This window comes from Trachurus japonicus, chromosome 22 (genome assembly GCF_045865225.1).
Source record: "Trachurus japonicus isolate A0001 chromosome 22, Traja_1.0".
NCBI lineage: Eukaryota > Metazoa > Chordata > Actinopteri > Carangiformes > Carangidae > Trachurus > Trachurus japonicus.
In genome coordinates, this window is record NC_140928.1 from 232,943 (window position 1) to 244,831 (window position 11,889).

General features: G+C 47.8%; 1 long non-coding RNA gene across 1 annotated transcript; it reads left to right on the forward strand.

Annotated features, from left to right (window-relative positions):
• Positions 1-5,579: 5,579 nt before the first annotated feature.
• On the forward strand, positions 5,580-9,900 carry LOC146963137 (uncharacterized). The gene is made up of 4 exons (XR_015034747.1): positions 5,580-5,729; positions 7,439-7,528; positions 8,965-9,021; positions 9,796-9,900. It is a non-coding gene; the product is annotated as an uncharacterized LOC146963137 (long non-coding RNA).
• The last annotated feature ends 1,989 nt before the right edge of the window (positions 9,901-11,889 follow it).

Consider the following 11,889-nt stretch of genomic DNA (forward strand, 5'->3'; position numbering starts at 1 on the left):
GTCAGAAAGACGTTGTTGATATCTACAATGTTCATTCTGGAGAGTCAAACTTAGCTTTTAAATGTTAAAATGGCTTGTTGCCAGACAGAAGAGACGACACGGAGCTGAGAGCTGAACCTTCAGACCCCTTAGCGCCTCCTAGTGGTCGACTGGAACATTACAACTGCACTATGTTTAACTGACAGAGCAAAATCCACATAAAACACCAAGATCTAACTGTTGTGAAGCTTGGAACAGTTTAAAACTTGTTTTAAATAGCCTATAATGAAATAAAAAGCTTTTAAATGTTCTATTGCATGGGGTTACTATTATATTGGTTTTGTTGCTATGGATACAGATATGACAGATACCAAATATGGACAGTATGGATGATGGCAGTAGGAACGTGAGGATTGAAGGTGAATCACATTGTTAAAATGTATGTAACAGTGTGGGCCGACGACATTTTATATGTTATGAACACGTTGGCACACACACACACACACACAAAAGTATTATGGTCTGTTGGTCGTTACACTGTCAGATTCATTTAGACTAAAACTTTAATGACATTAAACGAACGATGTGATTCAGGTTCGATCCTCACGTCCCTACAGCCGTACACATCCATACTGTCCATCTACATTATCTACATTATCTGTAACCGTTAGCAACCAGACATTATCTGTAACCGTTAGCAACAAGACATTATCTGTAACCGTTAGCAACAAGACGGGCGGCGCTGTCGGGGTCTGACTCTGCAGGTCTCCGGGTCTGTCTGACACCGTGAAGCATTTAGGGCTTTTATTTTGAAGTTTGGAGTGTGTCTGTGTGTGTCTGTGTGTGAGTGTGTGTGTGTGTCTGTGTGTGAGTGTGTGTGTGTGTGTGTGTGTGTGTGTGTGAGTGTGTGTGTGTGTGTGTGTGTGTGTGTGTGTGTGTGTGTGTGTGTGTGTTCATGATGCTGTAAGTGGAAAAGCCCCTAGCATTCCCATAACCGAGCCCTGACAGGAAGTGATGTGTTTCTGTTTTGTGTGTGTGTGTGTGTGTGTGTGTGTGTGTGTGTGTGTGTGTGTGTGTGTGTGAGTGTGTGTGTGTGTGTGTGTGTGAGTGTGTGTGTGTGTGTGTGTGTGTGTGTGTGTGTGTGTGAGACAGAGAGAGAAACAGAAACAGCTGATGTGTGGTCAGCTACAGGTCAAAGGTCAGCGTGTTCAGACGGCAGCAGGTTCACTTGTTACTAAGGTAAATCACCATGGTAACTGATGCTGTGTGTGTGACTTCACCTGCTCAGGTGATTCAGCACAATGCTAACATGCTAACATGCTATTTTATTTATTTATTTATTTAAAAAGGACAGTGTGCAGTGACATTAGTTGGCTGCAGCAGATTTAGCGGAGCCGCTAATTTCCATCTGTAGTCTGTGCTAACATGCTAACATGCTAACACAGTGTGAGGTCACAGATCAGTATGACAGCTGATCGGTAGGTGATGATGTCATCACTGTGATCAGCTGATCCTGAAACCAAACCGGACCGGTTGATTGGTCCATCGGTCATCGATCTGATCAGCTGATCGATTATCAGCTGTTATTGATCCGTCTGAGCTACGACACCGACACCAACCAGTCTGTCTCTTCTCTTCTCTTCTCTCCCCTCTCTCCTCTCCCTTCTCTTCTCTCCCTCCTTCTCTCTCTTCTCCCCCTTCTTTTCTCTTCTCTTCTCTTCTCTTCTCCTTCTCTCCCTCCTTCTCTTCTCTCCCCCTTCTCTTCTCTTCTCTTCTCCTTCTCTCCCTCCTTCTCTTCTCTCCCTCCTTCTCTCTCTTCTCCCCTTCTCTTCTCCCCCTTCTCTCCCCCCTTCTCTTCTCCCTCCTCTTCTCTTCTCCTTCTCTTCTCTCCCTCCTTCTCTCTTCTCCCCTTCTTCTCTCTCTTCTCCCCCTTCTTTTCTCTTCTCTTCTCTTCTCTCCCTCCTTCTCTTCTCCTTCTCTCTCTTCTCCCCCCTTCTCTTCTCTTCTCTCCCTCCTTCTCGCTCTCCTCCCCCCTTCTCTTCTCTCCCTCCTTCTCTCTCTTCTCCCCCCTTCTCTTCCCTCTCTTCTCCTTCTCTCTCTTCTCGTCTCTTCTCTCCCTCCTTCTCTCTCTTCTCCTTCTCTCCCCCTTCTCTTCTCTCCCTCCTTCTCTCTCTTCTCCCCCTTCTCCTTCTCTCCCCTTCTCTTCTCCCTCCTTCTCTTCTCTCCCTCATTCTCTCTCTTCTCTTCTCCCCCTTCTCCTTCTCTCTCTCTTCTCTTCTCTTCTCTACCCCTCTCCCCCTCTCCTCTCCTCCTCTCCTCCCTCTCTCTCTGGTGTAAACACAGCCTGCTGCCTGATGCTAACTGTTAGCCTCGTTAGCTCCGCTGCTCTTTCCAACCCGCTAACACAACAACCAGCGTCTCCCCTGGTTCTTCCCTGGCCCTAGTTCTGGTTCTGGTTCTGGTTCTGGTCCAGGTCTACTCACATGAAGCTCCTCTGGGCCACAGCTCCTTCTCCTCCTTCTCCTCCTCCTCTTCTCCTCCTCCTTCTCCTCCTCGGCTCAGTCCGCTGGATTCAAACCTTCAACCCGCTGCTGCTGCTGCCGCCGCTGCCGCTGCACTGAGTCCTCATGGTCCAGGTCCGGGTCTGGGTCCGGGTCCGGGTCTGGGTTCGGTGTCGGTGTGTGTGTGTGTGTGTGTGTGTGTGTGTGTTATTGTGTGTGTCAGACAGAGACAAGTCGCTGTGATCCAGTTCAGAGCTCCAGCGGAGAAGTGGAAACCCCCTCCGCTGCTTCCGCCCAGGAAATCCCCCAGCTGGCCGGAACCAGAACCAGAACCAGGCCAGCAGGAGGCGCTGTTCCTCCTTCCCCCAGACCCAGACCCAGGACCAGACCAGACCAGGCCACCAGGGGGCGCTGTTCCTCCTTCCCCCAGAACCAGGACCAGACCAGGCCACCAGGGGGCGCTGTTGCCCCATGTGTTGCCCCATGTGTTGCCCCAGCTGGCCGCATTCTAGAGCGCTGTAAAAGAGAGTAAGGACACCACTTGCGCCCCTAGTGGCAGGATGTGGGTGTTGCAACAGCGCCCAGAAAACCCATTCACTCCCATGTACAGTAGCTACAGGTCAAAAGTTCAGACACACTCAATGCATTTCCTTTATTTTCATGACTATTTACATTGTAGATTCTCAGTGAAACTCCACTAATGAACCTGACAAGGCAACACCACCTGTGAAGTGAAAACCATGTTCAGGTCAGGTTGAAGGTTCACCTCTTGAAGCTCATCAAGAGAAGCCAAGAGTGTGCAAAGCAGTAATCAGAGCAAAGGGGGGCTACTCTGAAGAAACTAGAACTGGTGGGGGCAGAGATAGAGGAGGATGAGGAGGAAGGAGAGGAAGAAGAAAAGAAGAAAGAGAAGACAAAGAAGAAAAGAAAAAGTGTTTTCAGTTATTTCACACTTTTTTGTTAATTCCACATGTGTTCATTCATAGTTTTGGTGCCTTCAGTGAGAATAAAGGAAACACACTGAATGAGAAGGTGTGTCCAAACTTTTGGCCTGTACTGTATGTGTGTGTGTGTGTGTGTGTTGCCCACTTGCTGGTGTGGCAAGGTGAAGAGGGCCCGGGCGGGGATCGAACGCGCTTGCCAGTCACCCACAGGGGCATCCCCTTGGCCGAGTAGCCAGGGCGCATGATCAACTAGAGGCATAGTGACAGGACCACTACTGTCACACTGCTAAACTGATGAAAACAGCCGTGTTTTTGTTTTTAGGTGTCTTGGTCATATCAAATTAGACTTATAATTTGTTTATTACAAAATGTAGATTGAAACATTAATTTTATTTTTTTTTTACTGGCCTATGTGTTAATGTTTAATCATCATAATCATGTTCTGGCCTGTGAATTTGCCTTGATGCCTCTCAGGAAGACCAATCGTTATTCTAGGTCTTTTGTGTGAATGCTCCGCTGGCTTGAAGCTGTAGTTAGGGCCACGGGCCGTCGCACCGGCCACTGGTCCCTGCAGCTATGAAACAGCTGCAGGTGGTTAGGTTTAGCTGCCAGCGCCCGGGCGCTAAATGCTGCATGGAAGTCAATGGGACGGGCGAAAAAAAAGAGCGAAAAAGACCAATCATTGGAGTTTAACAAACGTCTACTGCTCAGGCATACTTTCACCTAGAGACTCCATTTAAACTTTAAACAGTAGACACAAGTCTTGTGTATTGTCGTATTACTCCACGTTTTGATAGGTCATATAGTTTTTGATCAATCCCTGATCAATGACCATGATCATTTTTGGAGAAATTATGAGATTATAATGGGTGTGTATTGCATGGAATGTTCGTGTCAGAGTGCGTGACATCATCGGTTAGAGTGGGAGAGAGTGAAGAAACATTCTGTATTTTTTCTTGATAAACTGTCAGCACGGCCACAATTTACACTCTACAGACATAATTTTTTCAGAATTTGTAAGACAAACTTGTTATCTCTCATGTCATGTGCTCAAAATATCAGAGAGACTTACAGAACTTACAGAATCAGCCTCTGAGTGCGGCCACGTCTGTCCCTGCTCCTCATTGAGTCCAATACAAAGATTTTCTGAGAGGAGCAGAACGGCCTGATGTTTTAAAACTGCCAGCGTCGCCAAAATATTTACTGTAGAAACACCAAATCGTACCACATTGTTCAGTAAGTCCTTAGAGCAACGTTGATCTGTGTTTTGTTCTGATAGGAGTTAGCGTTTTGTCATGCTAAGCCTAATTGTGAGGCTGGTTTAGAGGCAGAAAATGGCTCTTTTTCTCCACGTTTCTGTCTGTCTCAGCCTGCGGGGGCCCCTATCGCCGTGGTAACCTCTTTGATCCTCAGGCCAGGGCTCGTTAACTTCATAAACAATCCACCTGGCGCTCGTTTAAATGTTTATAAACACAGACACAGCTAAATCAGACTGACACAGGATGCAGCTACTAACTAACTATGTGACAAGTCAGTCACACACACACACACACAGACTCTAGAGCCAGCTTCATGTGATTACAGTCACACACACACACACACACACACACAAACACACACACACACACACACACACACACACACACACACACACACACACACACACACACACACACACACAGTTAACCTAATGTGGTTACAGCTCCTCCATATCAGTGCTTATAGAAAGATGATCATGTGTCTGTCTGATCAGCTCTGTCTTGACCTTAAGATCGTGGGTTTGATTCCCATGTTGACAGAGATGGTGAAACCGGCAGTAGCCCCGCGGCCCATTCAAAATTTCTCCCGAGGAAATTTTCTAGTTGAATATGAGTTTATCATTTTACTAAAATAGTGACATCATTATCTCTATCTGTCTAAACTAAAGAAGAAATTTGCCTTTTTATATCCCTGGTTCTGGTAGGTAGGTAGGTTGGTAGGTATTTTGTTTTGTCTGTAAACGTTTTCTATGGATCTGAATATTGATCCGTTTATTTGAAGCGGCTCTACGTCAGTGACGTAGTCGCAGTGCCGCCGGCGGCCTGCGCGCGGCAGCAGCGTCATCCCGGAGCAGGGTGACGACACAGTCTGAGCCAGAGAGGAAGAGGAGGAGGAAGAGGAGGAAGAGGAAGAAGGAGCAGCTGACTGGACCAGAGACTCTGATCTGATCTGAGCCGCTGTTCGAGGCTCCGACTGGACCGGACCTCTCTGGACCTCTCTGGACCTCTCTGGAAGTCTCTGGACCCACGGGACCGGGACAGAAACGGTGAGTTACCGGCAGCTTCCGGTCTCTAGACCCGGTCTAGACCCGGTCTACCGGATCAGACCGGGATCAACTCACAGCAACACCGACAAAGTGACGTCACATAGAGAAACTGGTCTATGAATAATGTAGTCCGGTCCAGGTTCGAGTCCAGGTTCGAGTCCAGGTCCAGGTTTGAGTCCGGTTCGGGTCCGGTTCGGGATGAAACTGCAGAGAGTGAAACACAGACTGAGTCCTGGACCTGGACTGAACTGGTCCAGTTCAGTCTGGTTAACACACTGAATTAAATTAATTACATAATTAATTAATTTACATGATACACAACTAATCACTCAAATGTCACAAATGTAAAAACATGTTTTTACTGAGAAGTCTGGAAGTGAACCAGTGGAATGTGTAAGAACTGGTTCTGGTCCCGGAGCAGCTGCTGAACCGGTCCGGTGGACTTCAGGATTCTGGACTGAGTCTGTTTACTCTGCTGCTGCAAAACTCTAAACTCTCACCAAGAATATTTGTCTCATTTCTAGTCAAAACAAATCTCATTCTACTTAAAATAAGACTCATCACATTAAAAGCAGCTTGTTTTTAGACACTTTTTACTTCTTTCAAGCAGATTTTCACTTGGAATAAGTAGAAAAATCTGATAGTGGAGCAAGTTTTTCTTTCTTAGTACAAACACAAAAAACTTTCTTGTTGAGGATTATTATGGGATGTGTAATGTCACCGAGGAAATGTCGACCTGTTCTGTTTTTGAGTTGTGAAGGTTTGTGGATAAAGGTGGTCAGTGGGGGACGTACTGTGTAGGTATATGTGTGTATGTGTGTGTGTGTATGTGTGTGTGTATATGTGTGTATGTATGTGTGTATGTGTGTGTGTATGTGTGTATGTGTGTGTGTATGTGTGTGTATGTGTGTGTATGTGTGTGTGTGTGTGTGTGTGTGTGTGTGTGTGTGTGTGTGTGTGTGTGTGTGTGTGTGTGTGTGTGTGTGTGTGTGTGTGTGTATGTGTGTGTGTGTGTGTGTGTGTGTGTGTGTGCATCAGACTGCTTCTGGTTTCTATAATGAAATGAAACGAGGCAGCAGCAGCTATGAGCTTTGCTGCAGCCACAACCCTTTTCCACCAGCTGTATAGTAGCTACTTGTTACTACCTTGAATTTGTTTTGCAGAAATTGTGATGCTGTGATCGAAATAAAATAGAAAAAACATTAATTCATTCATTCATGCTTTCACTGGCAGATTTTTCTACTTATTGCAAGTTTGAAACAAGTGAAAATGATCCAAAAATAAGTGAAGTTTTAAGTGATGAGTCTTATTTTAAGTGGAAAGAGATTAGTTTGGACTAGAAATGAGACAAATATTATTGCAAAGACTTTGAGTTTTTGCAGTGAGGTTTGGGGGAAGTAATAATATAATATATAATAATAATAATATAATTCATAATGAAGCCAGAGTCCAGGTCAGGGTCTTCTGGTCTTCTGGTCTTCTGGTCTTCTGGTCTTGAGCTCTAACGAACCAAACGAAGCGTCATCGTTCTGCAGCGGAAAAACTTTGACAAACACATTTCTGGCGTCGTCGTTGTTCGAGGTTGTAGCTCCGCCTCCTCCACCTCCACCTCATCCTCATCCTCCTGCTCTGTGATTGGTCCGCTGCTGTCGCCACGGGCAACCTGGTCGAGGTCAGTAACACTTTTATTTGTCTCTTCTCCTTCTCAGAAACAAATGTCTTTCCTGAGGACTTGTCCTCTGCGGCTGCTCCGCCCCTTTTCTACCAAAGCCCCGCCCACTCTCACTCTGTTCACCAAGGTAACTGACTCCTCCCCCTCTGTTATGGCAACAAGCCATTTTAACATTTAAAAGTTTGACTGAGTTTGACTCTCCAGAATGAACATTGTAGATATCAACAACGTCTTTCTGACTGGTCCTAACTACATTTAGAATAGTTGAATTTTTCATTCCAGATCTCTGTGATTCAGTTTTACCTCTTGTCAAAAAGAACATTTCAGATCCACAACTCCGTTCTTCCTTCACTGTAACCATTCATGTGTATGGGGTTTGTCATTACAGATATCTACAGTTCAGTTGCAGATATCCACTATGTGAATTACAGATATCTGGAACTGAATTACCACTAGTACTAGTTCTAGATATCTACAACCTCATTTCTCCTAGTCAAAACTTAATTTCAGATATCTGAACAGGGACATGTAGATATCTGTAACTGAGGTGAATTACAGATATCTGTAACTGGAATTATGACTAGTCAGAATCAAGTTGTAGATATCTGTAACTGGAATTCGTACTAGTGGTCACTGTTCCCTCTAAGGTGTTTTACTGTGCAATTGCTCACTGCTCTCCACCTCTTTGCCCAGAAGACAAAAAAAGTTGCACACTCAAATATCCCCGACTAGTTTACTGTTCATTTCTCCCTCATGTGGCTTCCAATTGTGAAATGTCTGACCTTAACCGTGGTCTGTAGTGCAACTACCATTTAAGTTTTTGTTTGAGAATTATTATTACTGTTCATATCAAGATGCTTCTGTGCCAAGAGTTGATGACACCAACTTGATGTTAGTTAGTTTTTTCACATTGTTCATATGGTAACAAATGCAAAATCTATTTTGCATTAACAACATTGTATTTTGTTATCATGAACTGTAACTGACCTAGATATGGAGCAGCCTAGGTCATGTTGTCAAAATAATCTGTTATTAATCATTATAGTAATAGCCAATAGTATTGATATTTGGAGTTGTAGAGGTGAGGCCATAGCACCAGCATGTGGAAGTAGGCTACTGTGTGTACGCTTAAGCTTTCGCTCACAGTCGCTCAAGCAGGTCGTCAGGGGAGTTGAATTTCTGCTCAGGAGTTTTGAAAATGAGAGGGAACATTGGTTCCAGATATCTGTAATTCACATAGTGGATATCTGCAACTGAACTGTAGATATCTGTAATGACAAACCCCATACACATGAATGGTTAAAGGGGAAGTACGTAGTTGTGGATCTGAAATGTTTTTTTTGACAAGAGGTAAAACTGAATTACAGAGATCTGAAACACATCCAGTCTGGCTGTTAAATGTTAAAATGGCTTGTCATACTCTGTGACCTCACTGCTGCTTCTCCTTCTGACATCATACTGTCTGTGTGACATCATAGGCCGGCTGTGATGTACTTCCTGTGTGTGACCGTGTGTGTGTGTGTGTGTGTGTGTGTGTGTGTGTGTGTGTGTGTGTGTCTGCAGGACCCCTGTCCTCTGTGTGACGAAGCAAAAGAAGCTCTGGAGCCAATCAAACACAAGGTGAGTCTGGCCCCGCCCCCTCCTCCTCCGTCTCACACTGATGATGTCATCACTTGACGGTGTTGCGTTCCATCCAACTATCTGGGGTATCAATAAGTTATATTATATATACAACTGCAAAGGAAAAAACGACTTGCGCGACGCCAGTATGATCGTAAAACAGCACATGACGTCATTACGTCGTTACGGCTTTTTATTGGATAGAAAGGTCTGAGATGGAAACGCACTTGAACCACCGTCATTCACATTAAAGGGATAGTTCACCCAAAATTGAAATGTCCCTCCTTTTCTCCTCCCCCTCATGTGGACTAATAAGGGCTGGGAGAAGTTTCAGAGTCCTCCGTGGCTTCTCTGAGTTACAGGGGGTCTCGGCGTAGCAGTGCATGTCCATATGACGGGTTGCAAATGGGATACAAACTGTCTTCGTAACAAAAAGACACACCAAAAAACCATCCAGATACCCTCACATGCTGCTACGTTCCTGTAATGTCCCTCTGGTATTGAAGCCCCAACATGAGAAAATTGTCCCCGAAAAAAAATGAAAATCAGTCTATTATATTAAAGATTGTTTGTAGCAGAAGGCTCCCAGCACTGACTCCTTCTGGTCCGTCCCAAATCTCGAGGTGATTTGCTGTGTTGACGCCCAGTTCACGGCTCCAAAACACTGGGAGCTCACAGCTACAAAACAAGATTGTGAAACCAGTGATGATGTAACATCGGAGCGTACTCCGTCTGTCCCATGGATGTGTATTTTATGGTCTGTCCTGTCCCCAGTTCGTGCTGCAGCAGGTGGACATCGGTCTCCCGGGCAACGAGGTGTGTGGTTTTGGCCCTTGGATATATCCGTGGGAACATCCCAGTCTTCCACCTGAACGGGCGCTTCGGTCATGAAAACACCGATGTGTGGGGACGTCGTCCTCATTGGACCGGCTGCTGCAGGAGCCCCCCAGGGGGTGAATGTCATCGCTTGCTCGCCGGTGGTGATGTCATCGCTGCCCGCGGTGGTGGGGGTGATGTCATCGCTGTCGCGGGGGTGATGTCATCTGCTGCTCGGAATGATGTCATCACTGTCTTTACCCCACAATGCAATAATGTCCTGTTTATCAATAAAACCATAATCAACCAATCAATCAATACGTATGAGTCGTTACTGGAAAACGCTTTGCAGCAGCTAACTGGACCAATCAGAGCAGGCCCGTCGGTGGGGATGTTTCACCTGTGACATCATGCCGTATCCGGTAACTAGCAACCGACCACACTTCACCGATCCCGTTGAGCTCATCAATACTTAACGAGCTTCTGAAGGTGCTAGAGTCTTTCCGAGCGTCGTTCGGCAAATCACAGGCCTAGAGAGAGCGGTCAGGTGGTGCAGAGTGTGTTTGAGTTGACGTTTAGCCGTTGGAGGAGACGGTAAGGTGTGTCTTGAGTGCGTTGCCGTGAGAGAACGGTCAGGTGGTGTGTTTTTTATGTGTGTCAGGATGGCGTTCGGGCGTCGAGCGGCGGGAACGTTTCAGGAGGCGCTGGAGAGGGCGAAGAGTGACGGATCAAACAGTGTCTGCAGCGACAAGTAGAGTACGAGACAGAGAGGAGGAGGAGAGGAGGAGGAGGGAGAGAGGGAGGAGGAGGAGGAGGAGGAGGAAGGAGGAGGAGGAGGAGGAGAGAAGAGGGGAAGGAGTGAGAGGAGGAGGAGGAAGGAGGAGGAGGAGGAGGAGGAAGAGGAGGAGGAGGAAAAGGAGGCAGGCGGAGAGGAGGAGGAGGAGGAGGAGAGGAGGAGAGACAGAGAGGAGGAGGAGGAGGAGGAGAGGAGGAGGAGGAGAGGAGGAGAGACAGAGAGGAGAGGAGGAGAAGCAGAGCGCGGAGAGGTCGAGAGGAGGAGGAGGAGGAGTGTGTTATAGGATCTGAGGATGAGGTGAGGGGGAGGAGAGGAGGAGAGAGAGGAGAGGGGGAGGAGAGGAGGAGGAGAGGAGGATGAGGAGGAGAGGAAGAGGAGGAGAGACAGAGAGGAGGAGGAGGAGGAGGAGGAAGAGGGGGAGAGGGAGGAGGAAGAGGAGGGGAGAGGAGGAGAGGGAGGAGGAGGAAGAGAGGAGGAGAGGAGAGGAGGAGGAGGAGAGGAGAGGAGAGGAGGAGAGGAGGAGGAGGAGGAGGAGGGGGGGGGGGGGGAGAGGAGGAGGAGGAGAGGAGAGGAGGAGGAGGAGGAGGAGGAGAGGAGGAGGAGGAGAGGAGGAGAGACAGAGAGGAGGAGGAGGAGGAGGAGGAGAGGAGAGGAGGAGGAGGAGAGGAGAGGAGAGGAGGAGGAGGAGGAGGAGAGGGGGGGGGAGGAGAGGAGGAGGAGGAGAGGAGAGGAGGAGGAGGAGAGGAGGAGAGACAGAGAGGAGGAGGAGGAGGAGGAGGAGGAGAGGAGAGGAGGAGGAGGAGAGGAGGAGAGACAGAGAGGAGGAGGAGGAAGAGAGGAGGAGAGGAGAGGAGGAGGAGGAGAGGAGAGGAGAGGAGGAGAGGAGGAGGAGGAGGAGGAGGAGGAGAGGAGGAGGAGGAGAGGAGAGGAGGAGGAGGAGGAGGAGAGGAGGAGAGACAGAGAGGAGGAGGAGGAGGAGGAGAGGAGGAGAGACAGAGAGGAGGAGGAGAGGAGAGGAGAGGAGGAGAGGAGGAGGAGAGGGGGGGGGGGAGGAGAGGAGGAGGAGGAGGAGAGGAGAGGAGGAGGAGGAGAGGAGGAGAGACAGAGAGGAGGAGGAGGAGGGAGAGGAAGGAGGAGGAGAGGGACGAGGAGGAGGAGGGAGAGGGGGGGGGGGGGGAGGAGAGGAGAGGCGCGAGAGACAGAGAGGAAGGAGGAGGAGAGGAGAGGAGGAGAGACAGAGAGGAGGAGGAGGAAGA